This window comes from Camarhynchus parvulus, chromosome Z (genome assembly GCF_901933205.1).
Source record: "Camarhynchus parvulus chromosome Z, STF_HiC, whole genome shotgun sequence".
Lineage (NCBI taxonomy): Eukaryota > Metazoa > Chordata > Aves > Passeriformes > Thraupidae > Camarhynchus > Camarhynchus parvulus.
In genome coordinates, this window is record NC_044601.1 from 10,509,056 (window position 1) to 10,526,554 (window position 17,499).

Genomic DNA, 17,499 nt, shown 5'->3' on the forward strand with positions numbered 1-17,499 from the left:
TTTGAGTGGGGGACAGGAAAAGGAGACTAGATCTTGTGAATAGAACCTTTTTTTGTTGTCGCTGTCGTTGTCGTCGTTGTCCTCGTTAATTTTAAACATAATGGAGATAACAAAGAAGTTTTAACTTTAAAAAAAAAAACTAAAGAACCAAACTTACAGCACAGCTATGCAGCTCATGGGCCAAACACATGGGTCCTCATAACCGTTCTGTTGCTTGTCATATTAACATCTATCCGTCTCACAACTGTAAATTTTCGTTGAGATTGGCTGCCTTTTTTTTTCTTTTCTTTTTTTTTTTTTTTTTTTTATTCCGTCTGTGGTTTGTGCGTGGGTTTTTGGTTGTTTCTCTTTTTTTTTTTGTTTGTATTTCTGGTTTTTTTTTTGTTTGTTTTTTTGTTTTGGTGTGGTGGGAGGGAGGGGTGTCTGTTAACACATCTTTTTGCAAGCGGAGGTGAGTTGGTTACACACGACATTGAGCCTGGAGAACTACTTTTAACTCGATTCAGTGGATGGAGTTGCTGAGTTTTTTTTCCCCTCCTCCTTAGCTTTTTAGCATGAGGGGAGCAGTGTAGAATGGATAGGAACCTTCATACCTTAAGTGGCTGATCCTGCAACTACCCCCTGGGTAGAAAGCCTATTTAAACTCAATTTGGGGATTTTGCCTGAGCGGCCAACACAGGATCTGGTGCCCACGGTATGTTCCGATTGTGAACAAAAAAAAAAAAAAAGAGGAGAAAAAAAAATTAAAATTATTTCAGAAAAAAAAAAAAAAAAAAAAAAAAAGAAAAGAAAAAAAAACTGAAAAAAAAGTTTCTTTCCAAAAAGTAGAAAGTACTTGACTGAAACCTAGTTTTAGAAATGCATGTGTCTTCGTTTGTTTTTTTTGTTTTTTGGGGGGGATCTGGGGGAGGGGGAGGGGGGAAAATAGGAAGCTCTCCAGGAAATTGTGTCCTGGAGAGCTTCACTTAATAGCGATGGCAAAAATGTTGCATTTGTGGAATAAGTGCTACTTGAGAAGCATGGTGTTTTGCTTTTGGGGATTCATCAATTGTGTGTTAGGGGGATTCTTTCAATTTTTCTGTTGTTTTGTTTATGGTTTTTTCTTTTTTTTTTTTTTGTTTTTGGTTTTTTTTTTTTTTTTTACAGGGAGGGAACATCATAGAAAAAGACACATTGGAGGGACAAGTATAAGTACACATTTTGTGTCTGTATTTGTTTTTTAATTGGCCTCATTTCAAATATATTTAAACAGTTCCATACCTGGATTGGGTGTTTGTAATGGTTACCAAAAAGGAAAAAAAAAAAAAAAAAAAAGAAACAATGATTGTGACATGCTTTTATCACTACTTAATTTTTCAAATAACATGTAAATATTGTAATCCATTGGATTTTGTTTTGCTAACCTGTAATAAAAAAAAATATGGGACCATTATCCTTTTAACAAGCTTAGAATGTCATATTTTTTTCCTTTTATTCTTTTCCCAAAAATGTATACCTGATATATTGTGGACACACATTTTAGGTGCATTATTATGATTCTGTTGACTGTAATGACATAGAATTGAAAATAACATTTTTTTCATTGTTTAATTTATACAGAGGACTTTTTCAGAGTTTGACAGAAGGAAATAATAGCAAAATGCTAACCCATTGGCTTCAGCACTCGGTATTTCCTGATTTTAAAATTACTGCTTACTGATGGGGGATAGGAAGGGGATACTGAACTGTTGCACTGACGGGTTTGTTTTTTTTAAAAAAAAAAAACAATGAAAATTAATAAAAACTTTTTAAGAGTGCTTGCTCGTCTTGTGTGGTTTTTATATTGATATTACTCTGGAGGTGGGTCCCTACAAGTTACTGGTTCTGCAGCTCTGGAGGGAGAGCAAAATCCTCTTTTTTTGCTCCTGCAGCCTTTCCCCCAGTATTTCACAGGGAATTTTTGATTTGCAGGTTGTGGGGAGTGGCTTGCCCTAGCTCACACAGGTCTAGGGTCTACAGCATCCCCCAAAAATGCCTCGAATGTGCCCCAGCCCAACATCCTTTAGAGGTCAGGGACACCCTGCCATGCTCTGCTGACTCCTGAACCCAGACATGGAAATGAGGAACTTTTGCAAGCTGTATGGAAAGATCAAAATAGACGGAGACAGGCTGGTGTGTGGATTACCAACTCAGCCCTGTCATGAGCTGTTGCAATATTGCATTCCCCAGTATCTGATGACCTGCTGGATCCAGCACTGCGGCTGTTCCTGGTCTGGAGCTGGATATTCACCAAAAAAATCTGGAGCTTGGTGTATTTCCTCATTCTCCTCCAAAAACCCAAAGTGATGCTCGTGGTGTTGTCACAGAATCTTCCTTTGCTAAATACAGCAATTTTAAATGCATGTTGGTAAGATGTCAGAAGGTTGTTGGCTTGTTTTGGGGTTTTTTTTGCCTATCTGGTTGTGTTTTAAGCAGATCCTGTCCCCAGTTTTAGCAGCTTTCTGGTTGTTCTGGGGTTGGATCTCAAAGGAATGTGTATGCTGTGAAACAGCATGAAACTTTTGATCACCTGATAGCTTTACTTGCTCATACCTTTTTCCCTAGGAGTCAAAACATAGAGAAATACTTTATTTCCCTGTTAAGATGCTTATGTCTTTAACCTGTGTTTACAGGAAAAGGGTAGGAATGATACATTTTGGGCTGTCAGACACTACATTTGTTCAAGAATCTCTGGAAACATTTATTCAGAAAGGACTACAAGTAATTTGCACATCATGTGTTCTAGCCCAGAGCCTACCTGCACTTTCACTAAATTAAAAGAGGGCTGCTCAGTGATATATCACTAAAAATAAATACATCACCGATGTAATAATGGAATACCTTGGGGTGAGTTCTAGATTCCTGCAGCTGCATTTTCCCACCCAGCTTAGTCTCAGGATTGTGTGAGTTTGAAACAGAGCATTTGCTATCCACACCTTTAGGTATCAGGCTGGATGTGAATGTATCATAAAATCACAGAATGGTTTTGGTTGGAGGGAACCCTTAAAGACGATCTTGTTCCAACCCTCTGCCATAGTCAGGGACACTTTCCACAATCCCAAGTTGCTCCAAGCCCTGTCTAACCTGGCCTTGAGGGATGAGGCAGCCACAACATTCTCTGGGAAACCTGTGCCTCACCACCCTCACAGCCAAGAACTTTTTCCTAAAATCTCGTTTCCTAAAATCTCATCTGAACCCATTCTTTTTGATTTTAACCCTCTCCCTCTTGTCCTATCACTTCAGGGACAGTCTCACCCAGTCCTTCCTTGAGTTCCCTTCATGTCCTGGATCACCTGTGTTGGCTGAGCTGAAATCGCAGCAGTGGGAGGGAAGAAGCAAAGGGAAAGGTTACTAAAAATGATCCTTTACCCACATTATTACCCCTCTGCCTCCATGGGTAAGTCCCTTTCTTTGGGCTGAGAGCCCTGCAGACACTTGTGCCATGGGACAAGTGGGATTTTGCACACACTGTGCTCCCAGGCTCATTGTCCTCCCTTTGGTTATGGAGCCTGGGTAAATGTTTGCCTCATTATTGCTATCTTGACTGCTGGAATTTCTCTCCAGCCTGGAGGTACAGTGGCTGAATGCTCCCCATGCAGAGCTCTTGCCTTTGTATTCATTCCGGAGCAAAGGCTCTGCAGGAGTTGCTATGGGAATAGGAATATCAGGCTGATATCTCCCTCCCTTCCAAACATCCAGCCTCCCTGGAGAAGAGTTCAGCCTTTGAGGCTGTCCTGTGACTCAGGAGCAGCACTGAAGCTTGGCAGAGTCACTTACAAGGCTGGATCTCTGGGGTTTCCAGAGGAAAATCCACTCTTTGGGAAGTGGGTGTGAAATTTTGGTGCTCCTGGCCCATTTATCTTCATGTGAACCTGCACAGCAAAAGTCTCCAGGTTACAAAGAAACATCTCAGCACAACTGCTGGTGCTCAGTTCAGTCAAAGCTGGCCCAAGTTTCTGCTCTCTTCCTCCCCCTGCGGTCTTCCTTCAGTGTTTTTCTGAGAACAGAGATCATAAACACCACTGGCCTGGTCTAGTGTCAGCAATAATCCTTCTTTTGGCAGGAGGCTGAAACTCCTGATCTCCAGATCTCCCTCCTGAGCGTGTTTCCCAATTCCTATTTATTTGGTGTTCTCTAAACCCTTGACTTCTCCAAAGCCTTGGCTTCTCCTGCTTGTCTCTTTTTGCAAGCCCATGTCTACTTTGAGGATGTGCTCACTGACTCTTCTCTGAACAGCATTTCTGCCTGTCCTGTGTCTCATCATTCCTGACCGAAAGGCAAATCTAAAGGTAGGAGCAAAAAAAAAAGGGCATCTAAATGTATGCTCAGTGGCACAACATGTAGCTGAGACAGTGATTTCTTACCAGAATCAAAGTGGATTTTATCAGATTTTCTCTTTAGGTTTCTAGGCATCACTGCCAAAGGACAGCACACAAGAGCCTTTAACATGTAGAAAATTATCATCACAGAGGAGAAGATACCAATCTCTATTTCAGATTTAATTCATTCCAGCTTGGGTCCCACAATCCCTTCTCTCCAGCACCCTCACAATATGCTGCAAATCAAGAAAAACACCCAAAATGGTGCCAATGTGGGGAGATTCTGGGTTTGCTTTGCTCTTGTGGTTGAGCTGATGTTCTCCCTCTTTATAACTGGAGCAGAGTTCTGTCAGTTCACAAAGAATGGGAAAAAAGGCTCAAAAAATAAGCAAAATAAAGTAAATTCTCATGCAATGCACTGTATTGTCCACAACAGACAGAGTGTGCAGCAAAGACTCAGGTAGCACAATTAATTTTCCTTTTGCTGCATTTGAGATCTGTTCTGTTCCAGCAGAATGTGGGAATTGATCAGATCAGTTGTGTTCCCTCTCTGCCTCAATGTCTTGACTCCTGAATGAGAAAAAAAGAAAACCCCATGGTGAGCAAGAAGGGAATAATCTGTCCCTAATGAAAGTCTCACCTTCATCCATTCTGACAAAAGTTTTATCCATGGAAGTAGAAGAAGTCCTGCGTCTTTCACATTCATTTTGTGTTTCGATAAGTTACAGTACTTTTGCTACCAATTCAGACTTAGATTTGACTGTACACCTAGTTTTTCTGATGAGAACTGAGAGGTAAAATACTTTTGTGCTAAAAATTTTTGCTATTTCAATATTCCAAAAATAAATGTTTCCTAAAAGTTTGTTGTGCGAGCCCTGACGTTGTTCATAAAATGCATTTTCCATAAAATAATTAGTCAGGAATTGCAATTGATTAATTTCAGCAAGGATGCTTTGGGAAAAGATGAAGTCAGGCGCTGGAATGAGAAGAGACACACTTTCCTTCTCAAGTAATTTCTCTTTTTGAATATTTGGTGGTGCAGCAGCAAATACGCCTCAGCTCGACTCTTGAATTCTCTGTGGAGTTTACACTTCTGTTAATGAAGAGCTTAGCTCAGTCTAGCCAACTGTACATGCATGACTTCCAAATCTAAGTGAAATCTGTCTCCCTGCAGCTGTTCTGTTGTGCTCTCAGCAGCATTTAGGGAGAGGCGGGTATTCACCAGCAATGCCTCAAATTAATTTAGCTCATGCTGAAAATGTTGGAATGAAATTTAAAGTTTTCTCTGCCACTGAAGAAAACCGTATTTAGCTGCTGTGCCAAGTATTGCTTCAAGTATTCCTTGTGGAATCATTTAGACCAAAGCCACTGCAGGCTTCTAGCAGAGATGCTGCAGTTAAAGGAATTTTAAACTATTGCAGGTAGTTTTTGTCTGTAAGAACCAACAGATAATTTGCAGGCAAGCTCTGTAAAGCACTAGGCCTTTGATGTGTTTTCTCCAGGAAAAAACACATATTTTCCTCTGCTTAGACTCCTCAGTCAGGACTTCAAGCACGTGATTGTTGAAGCCACGTGATCTGAGTAAAAATAGTAATTCAGAAGTGGAAAGGGTTTGGTTTCTCATAGGTAAATAAACATCCAGCACTCAAAACATGCTGCCTGCAGAAAGGCACCAGGCCTTTGAGATGTTCTCCTGCAGCTGCAGATTATTTCTTGCTAATACTATAGGAATACCCTCCTGGAAAACAGGTTAGAAAATTCTGTTTGCTCCTTTAAGTTCCTCTTCCTCCTTCCCTTGTGGGATTACTCTGGAAGCCAAGTGGCAAACGCTGGCCAGGATGGGGCTGGTAGGAGTTGGTCTGTTTAAGGAGACATTATTATGGTTGTTGGTTGGGGTGCTGCCAACAGGATTTGTGTTTATTCATCCCAGTGGCAGAAAAAAGATTTTTGGGGGTCAACAGCTTTGAAAATGACTGATCCCTCCTTGAGGAGCTGGTTGTGCTTCTGTGCTGTTAACCAAAAGCAGGCAGTATTGATAGTCAGGTGTTGGTATCATATCCCATGTAAATGACTCAATGAACAGCAGAAAAGAGAGTATAATTATATTCTTAACACCAAATTAAATGTGTGTTGTTATTTAATCCATTTAAAAGTTCATGTTTAGCAATTAAGACCTCATTCTGCAGGGTCTCATGCTGTAACCTAGATTTCTTTGCATGTAATTTAATTGGAAAGCTGACAAGGAGATGTTTATTTCCCTCCCATTTATTTATATCAAAAGGGGTGCTGAGTCAGTGGGCTGTTCCTGGGGACATTCTGCATTCTGGGAGAGCCTTAGAAGGAGAGAATTCACCTGCTTTGTGCCTATGATAAAAAAAAAAAAGGTAGACTTTCCCCTCATGTCATCCTTGAGAGCAAACTTTGTGATTATACGCTGCAAATTCAAATAGAGGCATGATCAGGTACCTCCACCAGCCAGTAGTGGAAAAGTGCTGTGCCCACAGGTGGTGAAAGTGCTCAGGGAAGAGGTGATCACTTCATTTTCCATGCAAAACTGGAACCTTGAGCAAGACAAATTTCCCAGATTCCTCAGTTAAAAATGTCCAGATGAAGTTTCAGAGCGCTGCCATCCCAGAATGGACACCAGCAAATGCTGTAAATGAAATATCAAGGGCACAGTGCAGCTGGACTGCTCTCCAGCACTCAGGTGAGTTTCCGCTTTGTGGGAGCTTACTAATTCTGTGTTCATTAATATTTTCTGCAAATACCAGGAACTCTGGTATCTGCAGAAAATATCAGAGTTTTTCTGCAAAAACTCTTCATCTCTTGGCTGGTTCTTATGCACACAAATGTGGTTTGCATTTTTATCAAGCTAAAGTATCTCAAACCTTGCCATTATACTTCTTTATTTTTTTTCCTTTTTTGCTCCTTTTTTTTTTTGATGCCTAATCTGAAACTAAAGATGGGAAAGGGAAAACAAAAGCAGAGAGTGATGATATAAGCCTCCTTCTTGGTTTCTTTCTCTCTTTGGGGTTATCTGCAGGTCCTGCCCATGCTGACACAGTGGTTTCCCACACAAACCGCAAAGCAGAGGATGAGTATGAGATTTGGGAGCTTGAGCTGGGCATGAGTTGAACCCTCTCAGCTCCAAATTTTGCAAGAACTTTGGAGACACTGCCCCAGTCCCATGGTAGGTCACCCATAGCCTGTCTGAATCCTGATTGAAACTTTGTGGCTCAGATCCACGTCTAGAAAATTAGAAAATCTAAACTGATGGTTCCTGAGCAACCTGCCTGCACAGCTGCTTCATTGCTGGACTGCTTTGCTCTGCTCCAAGTCTTCCAGATTGCCTTCAGCTGACTGAGCAGTGGGGAATCTTGTTTTCCTCTTCAGTAGCAGGCTTCCAGCGCAGCTTTAGTTAGTCCAGGTTCTCTCCAGTTTCAGGCTGGGATGTTTTCCTTTTGAAGGTAGTGATAGTCCCCTCTTGACTAACTTTACTGTGTCAGGAAGAACACTCATCAAACCTATAATATTTAACTTTGAGCCTCTCAAAGCAGGAAGAGTTGTACAAACTTGCATTCAAAATCCCCAAATTTTAATTCCTGTTTACAGTCCAGTAAGAGACAAGGGCTTAGAACTACGTATAAATATCTGCTGTCACCATTTCAAGGTCCCTTTCAAGGAGGATCAGTTGCACTAGAGAGACTTTTGTTGTTCATGAAGTATTTCAGTTATTTTAAATGTGATGTTTCTTTTCACCAGCAGTAGATAGAGTTTGAGCAGAAGTCTGTTGGTATTTCATCCTCTGCCACTAATGCTCTTTCACAGAGAGTAATTAGAGGATGGAATTATAAAAATGGAATAAGAAAATAATCTATTTTGCATGACAATGGCATAAAGAAATCATGGCACACAAATATTTCTGCAGTGTTTCCTGTAGTAGGAAGAGATCAGAAACCTTTCACAAAAAATCTTACTATGTAAAGGACAAACAAGTTGTGTCTTGCTGTTGGGGCAGTAAAGGGGTTTAACATCCCTTTTTACCAGATGGAGAACTGGTAGAAGAGGGAATGTGGTTTTGAGGAATTCTATCATAACCCAAAAATTAATTCTGGTGACTCAGGTCCTTGTCCATGGCCTAAGCCTGAAGATGTTTAGAAATGGAAAGGAAATATTTTTAATTAAAATATGTAATTAATAATTAATATTTTATATTAAACCAAATATTTAGATATTTAAATATTTAATTAAATATTTTATCCAAGTTATACCTTTCTGCACAAAAGGCACACATTTTTCTTATTACTATTTTTATTTTTTAATGTTTTTTTTTTGTTTTGTTTTTTAATCTTTGAATCTGGCAGGGTACCATATATTAGGAGTTACTATCTAGATGAGTAATGACTAGAATATTGTCAAATATTTTCAAATCAAATACTGTCAAATAAACAAATTTGGTGAGAGGATACCCTTTTTCTGAGGGGGAACAAATTTCCACACCTCCTTGGGGCCTGTTAAAAAACATTTTTGAGGAAAGAAAGGCTTTTCTACCAATTTTGGGGAGAACCAACCACACATCTGTGTGTCTGGGGCACAGGAGAAGACCCTCTCCTGTTGGACCAACCACTTCCAGACCTACCCCATGGAATCAGGGTGTCCCACCCTCACCACCTCCTTGTGCAAGCAGAGAAACCCCACAAGTCTCACTTGGCAGGCTTGGAGCTGAGGTGAGGATGTGATCTGGCTTGGAAAATGGGAGTTTTGTTCTTCCAAAGCTGGTTGTGATGGGGAGGATGGGTTACATTAGCTTGGGCAGCAGCAGATGGATTTTTCAGGAAGATGTTCTGGGAACATGCTCAGGTTTTGCCTTTCATGTGGTGTGTGTGTGTGCAGGCTGGCAGCTGACTTAGACTAAACAAAGGGCAATTCTGCCTTGTGGTTTCCTTCTGTCAACACACTGTGTGGTTGGGTGGTGTTCCCAGTGGCAATCCACATCAGGTATTATTTTCCTCCCTCTGGGATCCCTAGCAAGAATCCACCCTGGCTGCAGGTCCAGGTTGCAGCCCTGCCCCCTGCTCTGCTGGCCCTCACCTTGTTTTTCCTGCTTTTTCCTATTTCCTATGGTAATATCCAGTCCATCACTTCCCTCCTGGTGATGCTGGTGGCCTCCAGCCCTCCAGTTTTGGCTCCCCTCTCCCCTGGCCTCTGCCAAAAACGCTCCTGTTTATGTCCTCCACCACTGACCTCCTCTTCCACCATGAGGACCTTGTGCAGGACCCTTTTTCTCTGTCCTGGTGGAGGCCAGCACGGTGTGAATTGCTGTTCACACCTCATTTTCAGGCCAGATTTTTAAGGCACAGCCTCATAGAGGTGAGGGTTGTAGACCTTGCTGTCCTGGTTCAGAGCAAATTTGGGAAAGAACCCCCAAAGGGGCTCCTGTAGGAAAGCAAATTCAATCAGCCCCTCTCCCAACTGGGCCTGGAGAAAATACCTCCTTGGAGCAAAGTGGAAAAAACCTGTTTATTAAACAATAAAACCTAAACAATATTAAACAATAAAACCCCTTGCTGCTCCAAAAGAGATGAGAAACTGAGAAAACACCACCCCCAGGTTGCAGCTCAGCTCACTCAGTCTCTTATCCGTCCCTGCGGTGCTGGAAATGCCACGTCCCGGGCCCGGCATGGTGGCCACAGGTGTGAGCTGCCAGTGCTCTTCTGGTGTTGATTCTGGAGAAGATCTAAACAGGTTGAAAGAAAAGGGAAAAAACCCCACAGTCTAGGGAACTTCTTTGCCTCAGCTAGCTAAAACTAACTAAAAGAAAAGGAGAGTTCTGTCCTGCTGTCTGTCCATCCACAGACATCACCGTGCAGGAGCAGGAATGTGGAGGAGTGAGTGCAGTTTCTGAAAAGAAGCTCCGTGCTGCTTCTCTCTCTCCCTTCACTCTTGGAACAAGTCTTAAAGGTGCAAAACTTATTTTTCAGCAAAACCAGAACAGATGACTGGGGATAAAAGCATCATATAGTCAAGCCAGGACACTTGCTCAGGAGCATCTCTTCCCACTGCTCCTCCCCTGCTCTCTGGCTCCCTCAGGAATATCCTGAGGTGATTCTGGAGCCAGGGGAAATTGACAGTGCATCATTGTCTCCCATCTAAAATCCCTGAGAAACAGCAGAAATCACCCAATTCCCAGGACAATTCCAGCCCTGCATGTTTGAGGGGTGGTTTCACATGGCTAATGAAGAGCTCAACAATATTTTAGTGATAATTTGGTACTTAACTTTTAGCCCGTTATGTACATGCTAATTAAATGTTTTAATATGCTGTACATGTTTTATGTATTAATAAGCAATAAGTGTACAAGTTACACTTTTTTTTAATGTGATTTAGAACTAATTGGGGGGTGGTGAGATTTCCTCCTTTATATACCTATTAAACCCACATAACTGCTGTTTTTACAGTTGATGGGTGTTCAGTTAACATATAGTAATTGCTCTTTAAGGGCTTCAGTAAGTGCATGTTTGAGGCAATTTACAATGCTGGCAATTTCCTTTCCACTATTCCTCAGAGGTGCAGGGAAGTTAATCACACCCAGCTCTGGATTTCACCGGGAGCTCCTCTCTGTGCACCTTGCTGTGCGTGCAGCCATGAGGGATTCCACTTTCAAGGATGATAAACACACAGGGGAACACTTTATTGGCTATCACACAGCTGTTTGGGCTGAAAAAAACCCCTTTGATATCATCAAACCCAACCACTAACCCAGCTCCGCCAGGCCTGAGATGCCACATCTACATGTCCTTTAAATCCCACCAAGGATGGTGACTCCATCACCTCCCTGGACAGCCTGTTCCAATGCTTAATAGCCCTTTAAATGAAGAAATTCTTCCTAATATCCAAACTAAATCTCCCCTGGCACAGCCTGAGGCCTTTGGTGAGGAGCTTTCTGAGGCTTTTCTTCTCCTCAGAATGTGGAATTTCTGTGGTGGTGTGGTGGGAATGCTGAAGGCTTGTTTAGACCGAGAAACAAGATGTATAATGTTAGTGCACTGAAACACAAATCTTCCAAATTGCACCTTTCAGTGCACACAGCAGCTGGGAGAAATCCCTGCCTTGGTAACTTCTTTATATTTAATTGCCATTCCTGGGGTATCAAGGACTCCATGACTAAAAGTCACTGGGTTCAGGAGTTATGCGAATTCACGAGAAATTTCAAGGGCTCATGGAATCATTTAGGTTGGAAAAGACCTATGAGATCAGTGAGTCCAACCATTAAGTGCAGTAGTGCAGTAGTGAGAGGACTGGACATAGAAAGGAGATGTCACCATAGCAAATGATCTTCCATGCCACGTGTGACACAGAAACACGAGAAGTCTCAACTGTGTTTCCAAGGGAAGCCTATGATACAAGAAAGACTCCTCTCTCCTTGATAAACTGAAAATTGATTATCTAAAGAGTAGTGATAGACTGAGAGTTAGTGATCTGAGAAGTAGATGTATTAGAAATTTAGTAGGGGGAGGAGGAATGTTTTTAGAAAGTTTTCATTCTGAGTTCTGTGGGTGTTTCTTTCTATATATAATTGTAAGTTAATAAAGTTTTTCTTCTTCATTCCTAAGTTAGAGCCTGCTTTGCTCTATTCCTAGTCCCATCTCACAGCAGACACCAGAAAAAATATATTTTCATAGATGCCCTGACATTGTGCCAGCATCAAACTGTGACACCCAGCACTAAACCATGTCCCCAGGAGCCACATCTACACATCTTTTAAATCCCTCCATGGATGTTTACTCCATCGCCTCCCGGACAGCCTGTTCCAATGCTTTTCACCGTTCCTGTGAAAAAATTCTTCCTAACATCCAAATTAACCCGCCTCTGCCCCAGCCTGAGGCCGTTCCCTCTGCTCCTGTCCCTGTTCCCTGGGAGCACAGCCCGACCCCCCGGCTGTCCCCTCCTGGCAGGAGCTGTGCAGAGCCACAAGGGCCCCCCTGAGCCTCCTTTGCTCCAGGCTGAGCCCCTTCCCAGCTCCCTCAGCTGCTCCTGATGAGCTCTGAGCTCCAGCTCTCCACTGCTCAGCATCCCGAGAGCAGCTGGGATGCAGGGATGCGCTGTTAGAAAAACAAATCAGGAGGGGCATCGCTCCATGTTTCCTGGTTTATCCTGCAAAGCCACAGAGGAAAACAACCATCTGTCCCCTTTTCTCTGGGTGGATCAGGCAGTCCCTTCTCTGTCTGCCTCCAGAATGAAGCCAGGGATGCTGTGAGCCCTGGTCCCTGCTCCTGAGCTCGGTGTCACCTCGGGCAGATTCCTCTGTGCCCCTCCTGCCCTTCTGGGGGTGTGTGACAACTCTGCCTGCCTTCACTCCCGGGGAATATTGCTCATTCCAGGCTGCAGGCTCCGGCAATAAGCTGTTCAAATGCTTATTTAAGGCAGATTTAAAACCAGACAAACAGCACCACCCTTCTGCCCCATTAATTTAGACATTCTGTGGGCAGGAGGAAACTGCTTCCTGAGGCAGCAAGGTGCTCTTGCTGCTTAATTGACACAGTCATCTGAAATCCAATCTACCAGACAAAGCAAAGGAGGAATGAAATAATTTGAAGACTGTGTGCCAGTGAGAGAGAGCATGTGGAAAAGAAAGCAAAATTTTGGTTTTATTCCACTTCATTCCTTTTGCATAATGTTGTATCCTTTTGACAAGGCAGCATAATAAAGCTTAACTCCCTCTCTGCTGTCCACCCTCCAAATGCTGACTTAAAAGAAAACAGCAAAGCTCTATCTTTAGTGTCAAATGAACAATGGGCTCTCTTCCAACAAGAAGAAATGAGCTGATTTTGAAAGAGTTCGGAGAAAAGTGCAAAATGTTCTTACTCCTCATGAAATAAAAATTTGAATGATAGTCACTTGGCTCATCCTGTAACGTGTCAGCTCAAACTCTGCACTCCAGGTTTATATAAAATATTGGTTTGGGGTGGAGAGAAGGGCCAGAAAGCCCATATTGTGGATAAGAAGAGACAGAGGCACCATAACATCTAATCCACTTCAGAAACAGTAACTAATTAATATTTCCACCACAAGATGGTATATTTCATCCTATCTCACTGACAGAGCTTGGCCAAAGCTTTCCAAGCAGGCTGGGGAGGCTCAGTGCCTCAGGCAGAGCTGTGCATTTCACCAGGGGCTACAGGGAGCTGCAGGGACTCACTCAGCACAAAAAGCAGGAAAAGTGCTTTATCCTACAGGGTGATGGAGACCTAACAGAGCACCAGAGGCTGAGATTAGCCAGGAGCCTGCCTGACAAAGCTCAAAATTTGAGACAGAGGTTTTGCCAAAGCTACAAGGCAATTCAGAGCTGTCCCCACAGAGACAGGGACAGCCTTGATATCCCCCAGCTTTTCTGATTTTGTCTCTTTTTTTCTCACTTTTCTTCTTTCTTAAGATGTTCAGCATGGAAGAGACACTTTGCTGACAGTGTTTAGGCTGCTGTTATTTTTGTTGAGAGCTTTCAGAAAAGTTTGGAAAAGCTAATTTAAAATATGTTCTGGTGGGTTAGAGGAGTTGTAGATTTAGCATTTCTGAAGGAATGCCTTCATTTAACCCACTTCAAGGTGTTTGGGAGGAACACCACCAGTCTTGTCCCCCATTCCAGAAAACAGCCACTGGGCGAAATGAAGCTTTCAATACTCCCTTCACAACGTGGCAATAATGAAAAATCCCTCATGTGTTTGTGCTTGCCCACAGCAAAACACATATCAAAATGATAATTTACCTGGATGTGCATAATGCCAGGCCTCAGCAGCTGTCAGAGATCTGGCAGCTCGGCATTGTCTCAGTTGCTCACATGTCTCCCAGTTATTTTCCTCCTCCAGTGCAGTGTTCCCCACTGACGATGATATATCGAGACTTGGCACACGCAGCTGGGAGAGGAAAAACAATCTTAAAGGTCAGGCTTGGGGGTAAGGTTGGAATGAATCCTGCTCAGTTTTCTCCTCCATGGAGTGACTCCTGCCTCAGTCAGCTGTGACAGTGCTGTCCTACTCCTACAGGCAGTGGGAATGTGGGGAAAGTGAATTCCACAGGAGGTTCAAGGTGGGAAAAGAGGGTGTGAAATCTGTGAACCAGGTTCACAACGTGGACTGGTGTTTTAGATCATTTTTATTTTTACTTTTACCTGGCTTCTGATCCAACAGTGGCTGTGGAAAGATACTTGAAACAGCAAAGAGCAACAAAATATATGTTCAAAGCAAGTTGCTCGGAGGTATCTGATATTCTGGCTTTATCACAAGGCTTAGTATTTAGGATTCTTGCTGGTTAAAGCAGAGTGATAGTTAAATGTAGCCACATATCCTGTTTGCTCTTAGTGCTTCTGAAATTGCTGCCTGTGAGTAGCTAGCATCACCTAGAAGCTCCTGTGGCGGTGAGAGTGATAATGTTAATTTGGCAGAGAGCAGCAATGTAAACACTTCTAACAATGCTCATTGCCCTGGAAGTGGGAAAAGGATTTTTTTTTAGTTAAGGGTGGTGAAAAAAAAAAAAGCTTGTTCTGGAAACCCTGTAGGCTTCTATCTGCATCTGAGGTATGATTCAGTGAGTGTTGATGTGGCAGTGTGATTTGCCCTAAGCTCTGTTTCCAAAGCAATGATGGCTGGAAACTTTCCACAGGCGAGGTTGAGGTTTTCTGCTGGGAGGCGCTGATTGCATGGATGCAAAACCTGCCATGCAGGAGCTTTGCTGTGCCTGGAATCTCCTGGAAAAATCAAAGCCAGTGGGTGCCACTTCCTCAGAGTCACAGTGATTTCTTCTGTTTAGGGACAATGTGCTGCTGGTAGAGGGAAGCATTTAGTTTTGATTGGAACCTGCAGCATTTCTGTTCCACCAAGACCCACAAACCCACCCCAGAGGACTTCAACACCTGGGCAGTTTATTAAACACACACTCTGAAGCAGGAATCCACGCTTTCCAATTCCTCTTAAACCTAGTGCTGAAGGCTGGGCTGCCAAACGGGGGCACAGCAACCAAAGAGGGATTAAAGTTGAGTTATCTCATCTCTGTGGAGCAGAGATGCAGAGGGAAGGTCTCGGGTTGCTGTTGATAACTGCTGCCCTGTGATGTGTAGGATGTCTCTGCTTCGGCCCACGCGACTGAAGAACGAGTCCGGACTCTTCACTTTTCGGTCTTGAGGTTGTTTATTAATTCTTATCTATAAAATTTTCTTTCTGCCCAGCTGAGATCTGCTCAGCAGGGCAGCCACAGGCACTCTGACTGCCCCAAAGGTGGTGTTATCCTTTTATACTACAAGCTACATATAACATATTTACACATAATTCCCAATACCTATCACCTATGTTAGACAGTGCACTTCTACTCTAAACCAACCCCCAAGTGCCAACCTCACTGCAGAAAATGGAGAAGAAAAAGAAGAAGAAGAAAGGCTAGACATGCCCAAGTTCCTCCATCTTGTTCCCATAACCCCCATACCAAAAATCCTAAAATTGACATTTTCACCCTGTGTTAATTTTATTATTACAGCATTCAAACTTCTGTGACTTTCAGGTCCTCATATAAAGCTGGCAATTTGTTCCAGGGGTCAAAATCAAATCTCCAGGTGTTCTGGGCTGCATGCCAGGGTCTCTGAGCCCCCCTGGCGGGGTCCTCAGCAACTCTGGACACCTGGAGGGATGTACTGAGTTCCGACAGGATGGGGACTCTACAGAGTGATGGCATCTCAGCCAGGCATCAGAAGTGCCAGGGAGTCAATGCCTTTAGTGACAGCTTCTCTGGAACTTGGTAAAGAGGCAGGCAACTGAGAAGAGAAGCTCCAGTTACCATCCCTGGATGCAGGCTGGACACCGGAGAAAAGGATGAGGTCAGGATTACAGAAACAGCACGGGCTGAGGGAAGGCAGAGCATGTCAGCCAGCGTTGCCCTGGTGTTTTTCCATGACCTCACCAGGCTTGGTTTCTCACCTTCTGAAGCCCAGGGAGTCTCACTAACTGAGGATCCTAAAGAAGGGCATGCACTTCTCACACTCTTGGTGAAAAATTCCCCTGTGCCAGGGAGCTGGATCATGCCTTTAGACTTGCAAGCATCCCACAGTAGCTGTTTTGTTTCCCTGTTGTATGCTACCACCAGCTGCTGCCTGAAAACTAGAGTATTTTCCCCTCTCTGTGCCTTTCCAGAGATATTACCACAGCAAAAATAAAAAGAGTTTTCAACTGTCAGTGGACTTGCACTGGTTCAATATTCTTTCTTGTTGCACAAAGTCTTGTTACAGGTTTTCCTGAACCTCGGTTTAGAAAAGGTTGAGTCTCACATGATGCCCAGAGCTGTAATGCTCCCTTTCTTACAAAAACACCTATTTTGCTCAACTGCACATCTGTGGCTTGTTGCTCTCTGTCAAGGGGACTGCAAAAATAAAACCACAGAAGCTTTGTCAGCTTCTCCTTCCTCACCCACACTGGTCAGCCCTTGCTTCCTCCAGCACTTCATGCTGCTGCAGAAAAAAAGATTATGGACTCTGTCTAATTACCCCCAGAAAGATTTAATAAATACAGTAAGACTCTGGGTACTATTAAAAATATTTTTCATAAAGAGAAAAACATAACACAATGAACTCCTGAGTATTCCCCAACCTATGGCAGTGACAGCAAAGCTGTTGATCCCCTGTGGGGGCAGCTGTGGCTCTAAATTTTGGTTCCATTGCAGGACAAGTGCTGCCTGACAGAGTTGTGGCAGGCAGATGGTGCAGGACACGAAGTTGTTGGGATGCAGTGGGCATGAAGAAGTGGGAAAGGTGATGGCCCTGCAAGGACAGGCTTAGTGGGGACCATGAACATGGAAAGATGGGAACACCATGGAGCTAGAAGGTGTGTGAAGATCTGGTGTTTGGGTAGCTGTCACACAGTTCCATAAAGAGTTTGGATGAAGCTGTTCCCACCCAGTTGCAGAGAAAAAAAAAAATAAATAAAGAGGGGAATCTTGCTGGCTCCACACATGCACACACATGCATCTCTGCAAGAGCAATTTCCTGATGAACTGGAACTAAAGTGTTTGTGAGGTTTCCCCCAAGGCAGCAGCTCTTCCACTGGCACACATCACCACCTCTCCCCTGACTAATGGATTTACCCCCCTTTGTACCCCGCAAAAATCTGACCAGAGGCTCTGGCCA